Below are 13948 nucleotides of genomic sequence, written 5' to 3' on the forward strand. Positions count from 1 at the left end.
AAGAAATTATGAGAGAGAAAGTAGGAGGAAGCCATCAGTCAAAGTGGAAGTGCATGGAGGCATAAAAAATAGATGCTAGTCCTTCACTAGGTGTGTGTTGGAGTTAAACTACCATCAAAATGTTCTCTTGATGCATGGAAGGTCCTATTTTTGGAAGTGGTAGTTAATTGTCAATACACCTCTAAACTATAGAGCTATAGACTTGTGTACCTATGGAGTTGCAAGAAAATGTGGAGCTATAGACTTGTAGAGTTGTGGACCCGTGGACCTCGACTAGGTGAAAAACTCAAAATTTTACTAAGTGTCAAAATTGAAATTTTGGCATTTGAGTTTTGTTCTTCTTCATCCCAAAGCTATATTTGGATTTTTTCCCTTGAATTTATCTATCATATTAGTAATTCTAGTTGCATCTGGAAGATCTAAAGCCTCATATTTATCCTTTACCTTTTGTCTATAGTTGTCCACCTCAGTTTGAGTCTCTACAAAATCTTTGAGTTCGGTGTCCAAATCTAACAGTGCTTCCTTTGTGCTGAAGGCTTGTCTAATATCTTCATCACTGGATGCTTCCTCTAATGTCTTCTTGAAATTCTCTACTACTACCTCAATTGGCAATGGCTTCTCTCATTCTTCATCTTCAAAAATGTCCAAGCATGCATCACTATACAACTTTTTCGCTTCCAAAATTAACTCTCAGGCTTGGTCCCTTAGCCAATGGATCTCTTCATGTAATCTTTCCATAACTTTATTACCATCTACTATCTTCTCTATCCAATCATCAATCATGTCTAACTCTTCTCGAGTATATACATCAATCAAAGTGTGGTACCTTTTCCTTTTTATGGCTTGTAGAGTCTACAAATCTTTGCTCCATGCTCGTACCTCATCCATAATACTGAAGTCCTACCTCAAAATTTCTATGATATTATTCATGTTCTCCTATGTAGCATGTAGTAACTTCAAATTCCCTGTGATTGTGGTGACACCTCTATCCTCAAGGCTTTCTCACCATTCCTGACAAGCTTTCAAAAATGGATTGAGTTGTACACCTTCCCCTTCTCTAAGAATGGTATTTAAAGTCTGCTCAAGTCACTTAGGATCAAGAGGACCAATAACTTCAACTAGATATCCCTTTAAGATCTCAACTTTCCTTCAAAGCATTCAGAGTTCAATCTCATCTTATTCCATGTGCCTAAGAACCTCTTTGACTCCCATAGTCATCATCTATCAGGCTGAATCATGTGTATGCCTTCCTAACATAACATCCTTTACTTCATTATCCTCAAGACTAATGGCTTATGCTTCTGTACCTTTAGGAGAGAGAGCCACTTGTGTAAATAAATTCCAATTTCATATGGTAGTGACAAATATGAATGTCATTGCATCATGTAATGGAGACTCAAGTTTGTTTAAGATCTCTATAATATCACAAATATCATCATCTAAAGCATGGAACTAAGGCTTAGCACTTCTCATTATCTCCTTTCAAAACCATCTCAAGATGTTTTTCTCTATAACCTTGGCTCTTGATGACAAAGGGGTGTGTTCAACTACCTCCTTCCCTTTATCACTCTTGCTTGGAGTCATCTCCTATTGTGAGGACTCTCCTTCTATAACTTCAGTCTTCGTAGATCCTATAGCTTGCTCCTCAACATCTTGGTAAGGTTGTTGTGCATATTCTATCCTTTGTCCCTCTTTTGAAAATTCATCAATAGCCCTTGGCTCTAGTTTCTCTTGTGGTGATGGTTCCTTTTGAACTTGCTCCTCTTCTAAACTTAGAGGTGGGGGAGTTACTAAACCCTTATCTACCATTGTAATCTATGGTGGTGATGGAGGAGTAAGATCAGGACCCTATATATCTAGTGGCATTTGTGTCCAATCTTCCTATTGGAGTTAACCTATAGGGGTGTCTCTAATCTTATCTCCAACCAACTCTATACCCATGGGCATGAAATCAAAATCTATCATGGAGAAAACATCCTCACCTCCTTCCCTTTGCTCATTCACCCAATGCTGCACTTTATCTTCTAAAGAAGAGAGTTCTAGTGGCTCTACTTGGGTGATGAAAGGGTACCCATGGCACTCTTTCTTCTTTCTAACTTTGTAGCTTTTGCTAAATGGGTTCTTCTTTGTAGGGGTGCCTGTTCCTCCTCCTCTTCTTGTTATGTTTCTTCCTCATCTTCTTCTTCCTCCAGAATAGTTTTAGGAATAGATGGATTAGGTACTAATCTTCTACTAATCCTTTTCCTTTTCTTCATCTTAATCTTGATCCTCTTATGCTTCTAGGAGATGGAAGGAGAAGGGGGCTCTTCTTGTACAAGAGGAATGGAGGCTTCTAGAATTTTTTCCTCTTCTGGTTGGCTTGGCACAATAGGAGGCAACTGAGGTTCATCCTAGATTTGAGTAGCTCCAATACCTTGGGACTGTTGTGAGCTTTGTTCATGCTATTGGGAAGACACATGTTCTATTTGAACCCTCTGAGGAGAGATCCTCTTTCTCTAGTTGTTTCCCTTCCTTTCAAGAAGGTGATAATATCCCACTAGATGATCAAGTTGGTAGACTGTCTCTGGACTAATAAGAGCTAGTATACTATGTAAGGCCAAACATTAGGGTCTTGCATACTACCTTTCTTGTAAAAACTAGGATAGTTCGTTGCCTTCACTACAAGTAGGTACACCATATAAGAAGTCATATAAAACTCCTTCTTATTCTTCACCATCCTTAGTTTCTCACACAAACTTTCACTTAGTGTGGTGGCCCAATCCAGTGGTATCCTTGCATGTCTAATGGTCTTAATGAAGTTGACCATTAATGTAGTGAGATGACCCACTACAGGTAAGCCCATGACTCTAATTAGGAGAATGATAGAGTATCTGATGTCATCCTTCATGTATCCAAGAGTCATATCCACTTTGCTAGTTATCTTTCCTTGAGGAGGCTTCTTAATGAGGTACGAGGATTGTATAATGTCAATGGCCTCTTGTTGATGCTTCCTGTACCATCTCTCAGTCACTTCATAGGAAAGCCAAATGAATTAGTCTGCTTTTGGTGGGCAAAAAACCTTCTTAATGTTATCAGGTAACAAATCCAATTCCCCTATCATGCTCTTGATCACTCTCTCATCAGAAACAAAGTGTTGTGATAAGGCCATGATTAGTTCAGCTGACTGTATTGACATGAGATGTGACACTGCATTCACTAATCTAGAATGGATTAGTGTAGATACCAAGGCTAACCTCTCCATTGACTTGTTGCAAATTCTCAAGAAATCTCCTAAATCTGTGTGTCCAAGGTTAGTATCTCTAATCTTAGCATAGTCGTTGTGGAATCTTGATTTTGAAGGTACACCTTGGAACTTGAATACAACTATCTTGGGTGCTACTCCAGATGTGGATGCCATTTGGTTATGTTACCTGCACATTGCAATAGAAAATGTTATTAGTCCAAAGATAGCATGAAAGTTTAAACAAAAACATAAGTAAAAACAAGGTCCCCTTTGGGTGATTTTATTTTTATTTTATCTTCCCCTTTTTTTAAAATTTTTTGTTTTAAAACATTTTATCATTTTTTTAAATTTTAAAACATTATATATATATATATATATATATATATATATATATATTTATTTATTTTAATGAAAACATTATATATTTTAATGAAAACAAAAGGAAAAAAAAGGTGCACATGTGCCAAGGCACAAGAGGTGCATAGTGTGTGCCCACATCGAGGTGCTCATAGTGCCAAGCACATGGAGCAGGAGCATGCGATGCCCAATGTGCAATGTGGGCATGGTGCCAACATGCATAGGGTTGAGCATGTGGCACCCAGTGCACATAACATAGGTGCGTGGAAGAAAATGAGGGAGCACTCACTATTTTTGTGAAGGAGAATGGAAAAATGATAAGGGGTAAAGGGGGGAGAAGGGTTTTATAACCCCTCCCTCCCCTTGCACATCGAGTAAGATGGGAGCCATGCCTCGGTGCATGGGTGAGATGAGCACCAAATTTATTATTAATTAAATTTTTATTCTTATTTTTTATTTTTTCTTGAAATTTCCATTTCAATTTTATAATTTTTTAAATGTTTTTGTTATTTTTTCAACTTTGTAATTTTTTTGTGTTTTTGGATTTCTAATTTTTAATTTTGATATTTTTTTTTTAATTTTTTGTTTTTTCAATTTTTGACTCTAAAATTCTAACTTTAACTAAATTTTCTTCTCTTGACTCTTGAACTTTGAGTCTGGGAATCGAAAAAAGTAGGGGGTCCCCGTTGCTAGTGAGGAATGGGGCATGTGTTGTGGATACCACAACACTATGTTTGAATTCAAATATGAAAATTTTTGCAGGAAGGAAAAAATGACCAACCATCTCCTCATACTCTCCCTTGTTTTTGCCTTTGCTACCTCTCATTTTTCTAACATTCCTTTCTTGTTCTTTCCCATGATTGTAGATGCAAATTACCCTACAAAAATAACATGAATAAAATAAACAATAAAACACAAAACTAAACATATTGGTATGATTATTTTATGTTCAATCGCAAGATACTAACATAAATTAAGATTTTGTCACATGAAAAATATAGAATTTAGCATTTCCAAGCACAAAAAACCTTACACTTGCATTCCTGGTATAGAAATACAAGTGAAATAGTAGTAGAATTTAGTGGACCACAGTAAAACAACATAACAACCATTAACATGTTGTTTTATTTATATTTTTCAATAACCTAATTAGGTTATTGAGTTCTAACTACATTATACATATGGACTAATAACCCAATCATTTTTTTCTATAACCTAATCAGGTTTTATATCAGTACTACACAAAGGTAGATTGAAGAGGAATGGAGTAATGGAGAGAATGTGTGAGAGAGGGTGAGGATAGGATAAAGAGAGAGAAGGGGATATGAAGAGGGAGAGGGAATAAGAGAGAGGGAGAGGGAGTGGAGGTGTGTGAGAGAGAAAGAAGAGGATAAGAGGGGAGGGGGGAGGGGGGGGGGGGGGGGGGAGAGAGAGAGAGAGAGAGAGAGAGAGAGAGAGAGAGAGAGAGAGAGATTAGGGGATAGGATAAAGAGAAAGTGATATAATGCAAGGTAGGAGAATCCCCAAAGGAGATTTTGTAGCCCCCAACAAATAACCACACTATGGAAACACAAGAATAAAGTAAGATCTAGTACCAAATCACAACACTTATTCATAAATATAATTATTTACATGCAATATGCTTGGTTGTAAGGCCTTCTAGGTTACGGGAAAATACAACATCAATTACAAAATAGTTCTACAAGATCCCTCAAGATCCAATCCAAGCCCTTGCTAGTCTAGATTCACTCTCTAGTACAATCCTCCAAGGAAGATCTAAACTTGTGCTTGCAAGCCCGCCAAGCAATCTTCTAGTTTTCCAAGCCTTAGCCACTAGCCCTTCAAATTTTGCTCCCACACTTCATCCTCTTCTCCAAGCTAGATGATAATGACTAAAGATTCCACAAGACCCCTTACTTATACCAACTAGGCCAAAAGTCAACCTAGCAATTACAAAATAAACAAAACCCCTTTCATTAAATGCACATTAAAGCCACAAGTCAGCTCACAACAAACATTAAATACAAAAATGTTAACCCTCATGTTAACCATAAAGCCCCGAGTTTACAACCATGATTAAATACACATAGGAGAGATAACAAAGACCCAAATAGGTCCACACAAACTCCCAGATCAATCCATGTCATGATCACATGCTATATGCATTAAATGGACCAAGAACTCTAGTCAACACCATCATGCTATTGAGTGTCAGCAAGCTCCCAAGAATTTCCAAGCAACCAACACATGTCAAGAAGAAAATACATCTCGAGAAGCTAATACATGTCGAGTAACTAATACATCCTGAGCACAACAATGAGTGCTAAGAAATGGTATCTAATGAGCTTATTAGCAATTGAGCCCCTCCAATGATTGAGCACCTCGGCCAACACTACTTTCAATAGAAACTAAGCACCACTCTTTGGTGACCGAGTGGATAACTCCAAAGCCAAATACCTCCAACATGTAGGATTGTAAGCAAGCCTAGGTTGCTCCTACATCAGAAAGAATGAGAGAGAGAGAGAGAGAGAGAGAGAGAGAGAGAGAGAGAGAGAGAGAGAGAGAGAGAGAGATGATGGGATAGAGAAAGGATTATGGGATAGGAGAAAGAGGGAGAGAGAGAGGGGGGGGGGATATGAGAGAGAGAGAGAGAGAGATTAGGGGATATTGCAAGAATTTGGTATAGCTCTGATACCATGTAAGAATTTTCCTAAGGCAAGAATGAAATGTTGAGATCTAGAAGCTCAAGAGATAGCACGAGAGAGACAAGATATGATCAAATGAGAATGGATTAATTAGATAATTAGATGAATACATCATAGAAGTTCCTTATATATAAAGGAAATCAAGATGACTATGAGTCATGTAAAGAGGTAAGTATACCAACCAAGCACATATCCACCAAAAGTGGATTATCCTCCACTGTGCATGAATTTATTTGCAACAATGAGAGGATAAGAATGTAAAAGTGTATCTCATAAAGAGATGTTGTAGACAACATGTGCTCAATTGGAGTTCAAACTACTATGTTGTCTACATGACAACTCATATGAATATGCAAACTCCTAGGTGTCTACATGAAAATTATTATGAGAATGAATTATTCTAAGTAAACTTAAGTAAAGTGTAAATAGTAAATACTTATTTACACCAATAGATATGATAGAAAGAGTGAGAGAGATGGAGATAATGAGAGAGAGAGAGAGAGAGAGAGAGCGAGAGAGAGAGAGAGAGGATGGGATGGAGATAATATTAGATAATATGATAGAAAGAGTGTGAGAGAGAGAAGGGGATAAGAGAATGAGAGAGGGGGATAGGGGAGAGAGAGAGAGGGTGAGAGATCGAGAGAGGGTGAGAGAGAGAGAGAGAGAGAGAGAGAGATTAGGGGAGATTAAGGGATATGATAGAAAGAGTGAGAGAGATGGAGAGAATGCATGAGAGAGAAGGTGATATGAGGGAGAGAGAGAGAGAGAGGGGGGGGGGGGAGGGAGGGGAAGAGAGAGGGAGAGATTTGGGGAAAGGATAGGAGAAAAAGAGATGGTGATATGATAAAGAGAGAAAATGAGAGAGAGCGAGTGATGGAGAGAGGGAGAGAGGGGGGGTAGAGAAAAGGATTGGGGGATATGATAGATACTTGTTTAGTATCATACATAACCTTCTCTCTCTCTCTCTCTCTCTCTCTCTCTCTCTCTCTCTCTCTCTCTCTCTTCCTTTCTCCTGGCTAAAATTTCTTGGTATGCCTAAGAGGGCTTGAGTTTGGCTTTGTGAAACTTTTGTTTGGGTTTGGGTTGTTCTGACATAAAATCCTGAATCTGTTTGGCTTTGAGAGGTTGTGATTGTTTTACTTCAACTTGTTCAACTTCTAAAATAGGCAGTGACTATGCTAAGTGTGCCCTAAGCTAGGATTGACCAAATTTGACAAACATTCATTCAACAAGTAAAAGATCAAGCAATAGATAGGAACAACTAGATAGAAGTTTTTTGATTCTCAGAATGTGATACATGCGCCAAGGAGTGTGTATGTTTTACAAATTTCTTGATCAGTCACTTCAAAAATATTAACATCCTAGATGATTGTCTGCAAGGCTGATAGTTGGTTTAGCTAGGGAGTCCTCGATATACCCAAGGTACATGAGGCCCAAATCTATAGATGAAACCAAAAAGATGTCACGCAGCCAAGAGGAGCGGTAACCCACTTCTCCTCTTTCAATTCTCAAGGGTATAAAGTTCCTTGAGGCTTAGCCCGAGTGACAAAATCTTGATCCCAAGAGAGGTGCCTTTGGATTCACCTCTTGATCTTTATACTCCATCAGAATGCTAGAGTTGAGGTTGTCCCAAGGGGTGATGAAATCCCCAAGTAGGCCTCCTAAAACTTAAACAAGATTTTGGATCCTAATCTTATGCACCGAAGATGAACTCGAAAGATGAAAAGGGGAGAGAAGACTTGGATGATCTTGGGCTAAAAGACAGAGTTCTTTTCCAAATGATGCTTAAGTTTTCTGATCTAGACCTTGCAAACACACATGTTTAGGATGCAAATGTACAATTATAACTTGAAGCATTAACAAAAGTAAAATTGATCGAAGAATGCAAGCAAGAAGAAGAGTTAGGGTCAACAAGAAAATAAACCCGTGTGCTCGAAGGCCCTCCACGTCAAGTATCGATTGATTTTATTTAAGGCATTCAAGATTGAGTGTGATTTTGTTTTAAGTCCAAAATAAAGATGTGTGTAAAATATGATTGTCAAGCATGCACTCAAAGGACCTCCACGTCAAGATTTGTTCAATTTTTTATGCCCACATGAAGTGTTAGCGAGACTAATGTTCATTCAAGAAATATTTTAACTTAGAAACACCAATAAAAATGCAAGTGAGTCGAGTTTGATTTTTGTGGAGCACTTAACACCCTCTTAGGTAGACCCATCCTCATATATGGCACTGAGATTGCAACCAATAGTTAGAATGATGGGTGATTAAAGAGGGTGAGTCCAACAACAAACTCACTCAAAGTGTCTTTATTTGTTTTTATAACTTAGAAAGTTTCTAAAATGTGGATTCTTTTTATGCCCCAAAAGATGAAGTGTGATGTATAATAATGATTAATTGATCCTTTGCATTCAAGATTGTGTTTGTTGTTTTAAGCATACATTCAAAGAAAAACTTGATTTTAATCCATGTCATTCAAGATTGTGTTTGAGCAACATTCATTCAATGAAAAATGTTTAAACATTCAAGTTCATTTTGGCAACATGCATTCAAAGAAAAGTGTTTAAAATTTCAAGTTCATTTTCCAAGAGCATTAAACCATGTAAGGAGAACTTGCAAGAAACATGGTTAGTGGTTTCATAGATGCTCCAATCTGCAAAGCTACAAAAGCTTCACATAACCTGATTGATTGGATTTCTTGTTCTCTTTTAAGCTTCCTTACTTCTTCCTGCAGAGAACCATTCTTTGCTAGGAGTTCCTTGATTGCTTCATTAGCTTCATTTGAATTGCTTGATGGTAAAAGATCTTTAGTCTTTTCTTCAACATATTGATGATCATTCATTTGTCTTGCAAGTTCCTTCCTTCTTTTTAGAGATTGAGAAAGATGCTCCTTTTCTTCTTTGAGTTGAGCCATTGCAGGGATTACCAAGCCACAAAGATGCTAAAACAAAAATGATGATGGTGTAGAAAGGCAAAAATAACTAGGCAAAGATGATAGTTAGCTAGGTGGAGATGCTAAACTGTGAAGACGCTAAACTACGGAGATGCTAAACTACAGAGATGACAGATGATCAAGTGGAGATGCTAAATGGTAGCATTTTTATAGTGAATTTTTGGAATCACTATCTCTGTGTCTAAGTCAATATCTTCAAGAATTTCCTTTCCAGTGATCAGAAGTCTTAATGGTTGCTTTTGTTTGACTTTTGTGATGACTAGTTTGACCTTAGGAATAGACATAGTAGTGGATATGGAAGGACTAGTAGAGAAAACTAGGATATGACTTGAGGATTGAGTGCCAATAGGAGTATTTACTGGATAAAAAACTAGAATACTTCCCAAAAATGAGGATACACTCGGTAATGTAGTATCTAAACTAATTGGATTTGAAGTAGATGCAGATAATGCTGACAAAATTGTAGAACAAGCTGGAATCAAAATTGTAGAACTTACTATTACACTGATTGGTGATGATGGAGTTGAGGAGACTAGCTTGGTAGCTAAAGAATAGGGCTATAGCTTTGTAGATGAAGTGGTAGACACTTCTGTCTTAGATACCTGGAGTTAGGAGGAGGCCAGTGAAGATTGAGCAATTGATGTGGCAATTGTGCTCACAATCTCACTTGTAGAAGCTATCTCCTTAGTGGATGAAACAATTTTTGGTGGAGAGTGAGGAAGGGATGCAAACACTGCTACTGCAATTTTTACTGGATCATCTTCCTCCTTATATTCCTCTTCATCTTTTTCCTCCTTACCTTCTCCCATTAATGCATGTAGCTCACCTGGTGAGACTATGATGGATGGAGTGCCATCAATATCTTCACTGTCATTGCTGTCATCATCCTTGATTTCCACCGGGGCCTCACTGGGCTTATGCAGATGATAGATGTTTTTCCACATGTTTGTAGCATCATTTACAACATGCTCAATGTCTTTGATCAAAATTAAACATGTGCAAGATCTTATCATCATCTTACCTTCATGGTTTTTCATTGCAATTTTTACTTCTGCTCCAATGAGACTTGGTTTAAGATTCTTCAAGGATTTCTAATAGATGTCTTTTACCATTTGGGTGGCTGATTCCCATCTTGATTGAAATCTCTCCAATAGTTCTTTTGAGATTTGGGAGGCAAGCTGGTCCAAGGAGTATTTCCATTTTCCCATCTTACTGAGTACGAGTTCCTCTATCTGCATTTTCTCAACATCTATTCTAGTTTCAAATTTCAATGCCTTGAAATTTGTGACGCCTACTCCTTCTTCCAATTGTTTAAGCCTTTGCTCAAACATGGGTGTAGCCCTGACTAGTATAGGTTCCTACTTACCTCTTTTGGTTCTTCTTCTAAATACGACAGTAGGCTTCTTTTTAGGTTTGGTAATTATTGCCTTACCTTTCTTCTTCAGAGATTCTGCTTCAGTTTCTTGCTCTTCTTTTTCTTCTTCTCCTCCTTCTTCTTCATCATCTCCTTTGTCCTCACCTTTACCTTCTGTTAGCATAACAGGGCCAAATGCAGTTTTCAATTTTACTATCTTCCTCTTGCCTTTGCTTATGGCCTATGATAGCTTGATTTCAAGCTCAATTCTAGCCTTTTCTTCATCATAGGTTCCAAAAATAGGTTGCCTTGGGTCTACTAGCTCATTTACCAGTGCTTCTATGATTTCTCTAGCTTCATCAATATTTACCTCATAGGGAAGAGTTTTTACCCATGCAACTCGAGGTCTGACTACTTCAATGTACACCTTATCACAATCAACCATGAAGCATACATCATCCCTGTAATCCTCAACAAGCTTAGGAGGAATCTTGAACCTGTTATTCATCCTCTCCTTGAAGTCTTCAAAATATTTGTCCATAATGCTATCAAAATTTTCACCCATCTCTGCTACAAACTCATTTGTCTAATACAAAATTGGAATGTCTTTTCTCCATACGATAGTTCCTTTAGATGGAAAGAATTTTTGAATGTAGAAAAATAAATAGATCAACAAAGAACTAAATTTAGAAGAGTTATTCTTGGAAGTCCTTATACTATCCATATTTTTATTCAATTGTTTCATCAATACCTCAGACAAATCAAATTCAAGGTTTTTCTTTAAAATCTTGAGAGCCAAAACCACAACTTCACAAGGTACACTATTCAATCTACTAGAACTGTATAATTTATATGGAATTACATGAATTCCAAATCTTAGTTTGACATCAGATATAGTATTTACCTTCAAACCTCTACCGTCCCACTTGGCTAGGGTTTTCTTCTGTAGATCCTCCTAACCTAGGGTTTTGGTGGCTTTTTCTTTACTGAGCATAGGGAGACCCATTATTTTATGAATCATCTTCTTTATGATTAGCACTGGTTTCTCTAACCATAATTGTCCATTATGCACCCGACTCAAGATATACCTAATCCATTTGGTTTGGAAGTTTCTAGGCATATGCGAGATATGATTCAAGTCTTTGGTTTCAAGATGCTTGAACTCAGGTTTCAAAGAGCCATCTACACTCATTTCACCTAGGGCACTATCCATTTCTAGGTTTCTAATTTCTTGAATAGAACATTTGAAATGAGTACGAATATCATTGATAAGAAGTACCTTAGGAGGTATTTGTGATTAAGCTCCAGTTGGGTTGAGTGATTCCGCAATGGTCGGAACAAGCTTGAAGTTGGGTGCTTTCCATTCTGTACCCTTTATCAACATTTATAAACCTCTTTTTGCCTTGGTGCTATTGGTGCTTGCGGGTGCCATTCCTGCTTGATAAGTATAATAAAATCTTGAACAAATTCTTTGCTTGAAAATTTCTTGAAATCGCCTAGAATTTTCTCTGGATTCATTGTAGATCTTTTAGCTCTGATTATTCTTAACTCGTGGTGAAAAATGAAATTGAATTCTACCCTTATTCTAGAAATACTATCATTAATGCTTAGTGCGAAGGTAGATGAGATGACATAGTGCTTGCCAATCTGTCATTGATTTACTTGATAAAACATTGCAACTCGATGTCCACACAAAATCTTTGATACTCCTGACCTAACTCGGTAAGGTCTTTAACCAACCTTGCTTGGTAGATGCAAAATGGTGAATGATAACTTTTCCTTGGTTCTTGAATCTGAAATACTGATTTGATCATTTGCACTCTTTTACACTGAAACTGCTTAAGATATGGCTAGAGGATGCAGTTCTTGATTCTTCTTAAATCTAATTGGAAATGGTGGAGTCACCCATTTCTTGAGTGATATGACCATCATTTGAACTATCTTGCTTGGTAGATTTTGGAATCCATTATTGTCTCATTTTCTTTCAAATGTTATTAGCTTTGGCTTTCTTTTCATCTTCAATTATTTCAGTATTCATGCAATTCTTGGCTATATGACCATGTTTAGTACATGTGTAACATCTTATAGTTGTATCCTTCTTTCTTAGGTGATGTCTTGCACAGTTTATCCCAATGTGTCCATATTCTCCACAATAGTGACACCTAAAGCAAGTATTGTAGTCCCAATCAAATATTGCTTTGATAAATTGTTCTGTTGGATTGAATATTTTTTATTTATATTCAGATACCTTGTGACCTTGTTTCTTGCATTTGTGACATTTGCCTTCAAATTTTGGTTTCTCTTTGCATTCATTAGCTTTGTGACCATGCTGACTATAGTTGAAGTAGTTGCCATTGAATTTTCCTTTTCCATTACTCCAAAATTTGTTTGATGTATGACCTATCTTGCCACAGTGATTGCGAGTGGGTCTTTGATTCCTTTGGGCACCTTGTTTGGAGGATTCACCTTCTTCCTTGTATCCAAGACCGGTTTTACCTTTTTGTCTATGAAGATTCTACTCATTTTGTTGATTCAATTGGTTCATGACTATTTGAGATTTCATCATTCTTTCATTGACTTGCCTTTCAGTGATCAAGTCATTTTCCAAAATTTCATTGATTTGTCTCTCAGATCTCAGATTACTTTGAAGCTTGCATTGATTTTTCTTTCAATGATTAAATCATTTCTCAAACTTTCATTTTCAGATCTTAGATTTAATATTTCTTCATTTGCATTAGATAGTTGACCTAAAAGATTTTCATGCTGAAGGAATTGATTATTCCTTACCTCTAAGTCTTCAATTTCCTTGTTTCTCTATTCCAAAGCTTCACATAGCCTAATTGATTGGATTTCTAGTTCTCTTTTAAGCTTCCTTACTTCTTCCTATAGAGAACCATTCTTTGCTAGGAGTTCCTTGATTTCTTTATTAGCTTCATTTGAACTGCTTGATGGTAAAAGGTCTTCAATATTTTCTTCAACATACTGATGATCATCCATTTGTCTTGCAAGTTCCTTCCTTCTTTTTAGAGATAGAGAAAGATGCTCCTTTTCTTCTTTGAGTTGTGCCATGGTAGGGATTACCAAGCCACAGAGATGCTAAAATAGAAATGATGATGATGCAGAAAGGCAAAAATAACTAGGCAGAGATGATAGTTAACCAGGTGAAGATGCTAAACTGCAAAGACACTAAACTGCAGAGATGCTGAACTATGAAGATGCTAAACTATGGAGACACTAAATTGCAAAGATGACAGATGATCAGGCAAAGATGCTAAATGGTAGCATTTTCATAGTCAATTTTTGGAATCACTATCTCTGTGTCTAAGTCAATATCTTCAAGAATTTCCTTTCTAGTA

General features: G+C 37.1%; 1 pseudogene; it reads right to left on the reverse strand.

Annotated features, from left to right (window-relative positions):
* The window catches only part of LOC149544383 (uncharacterized), a 101047-nt pseudogene that overhangs the window by 61527 nt on the left and 25572 nt on the right, over positions 1-13948 (reverse strand).

This window comes from Cupressus sempervirens, chromosome 8, assembly GCF_028749045.1.
Source record: "Cupressus sempervirens isolate cs-2001-9-10 chromosome 8, ASM2874904v1, whole genome shotgun sequence".
NCBI classification, from domain to species: domain Eukaryota; kingdom Viridiplantae; phylum Streptophyta; class Pinopsida; order Cupressales; family Cupressaceae; genus Cupressus; species Cupressus sempervirens.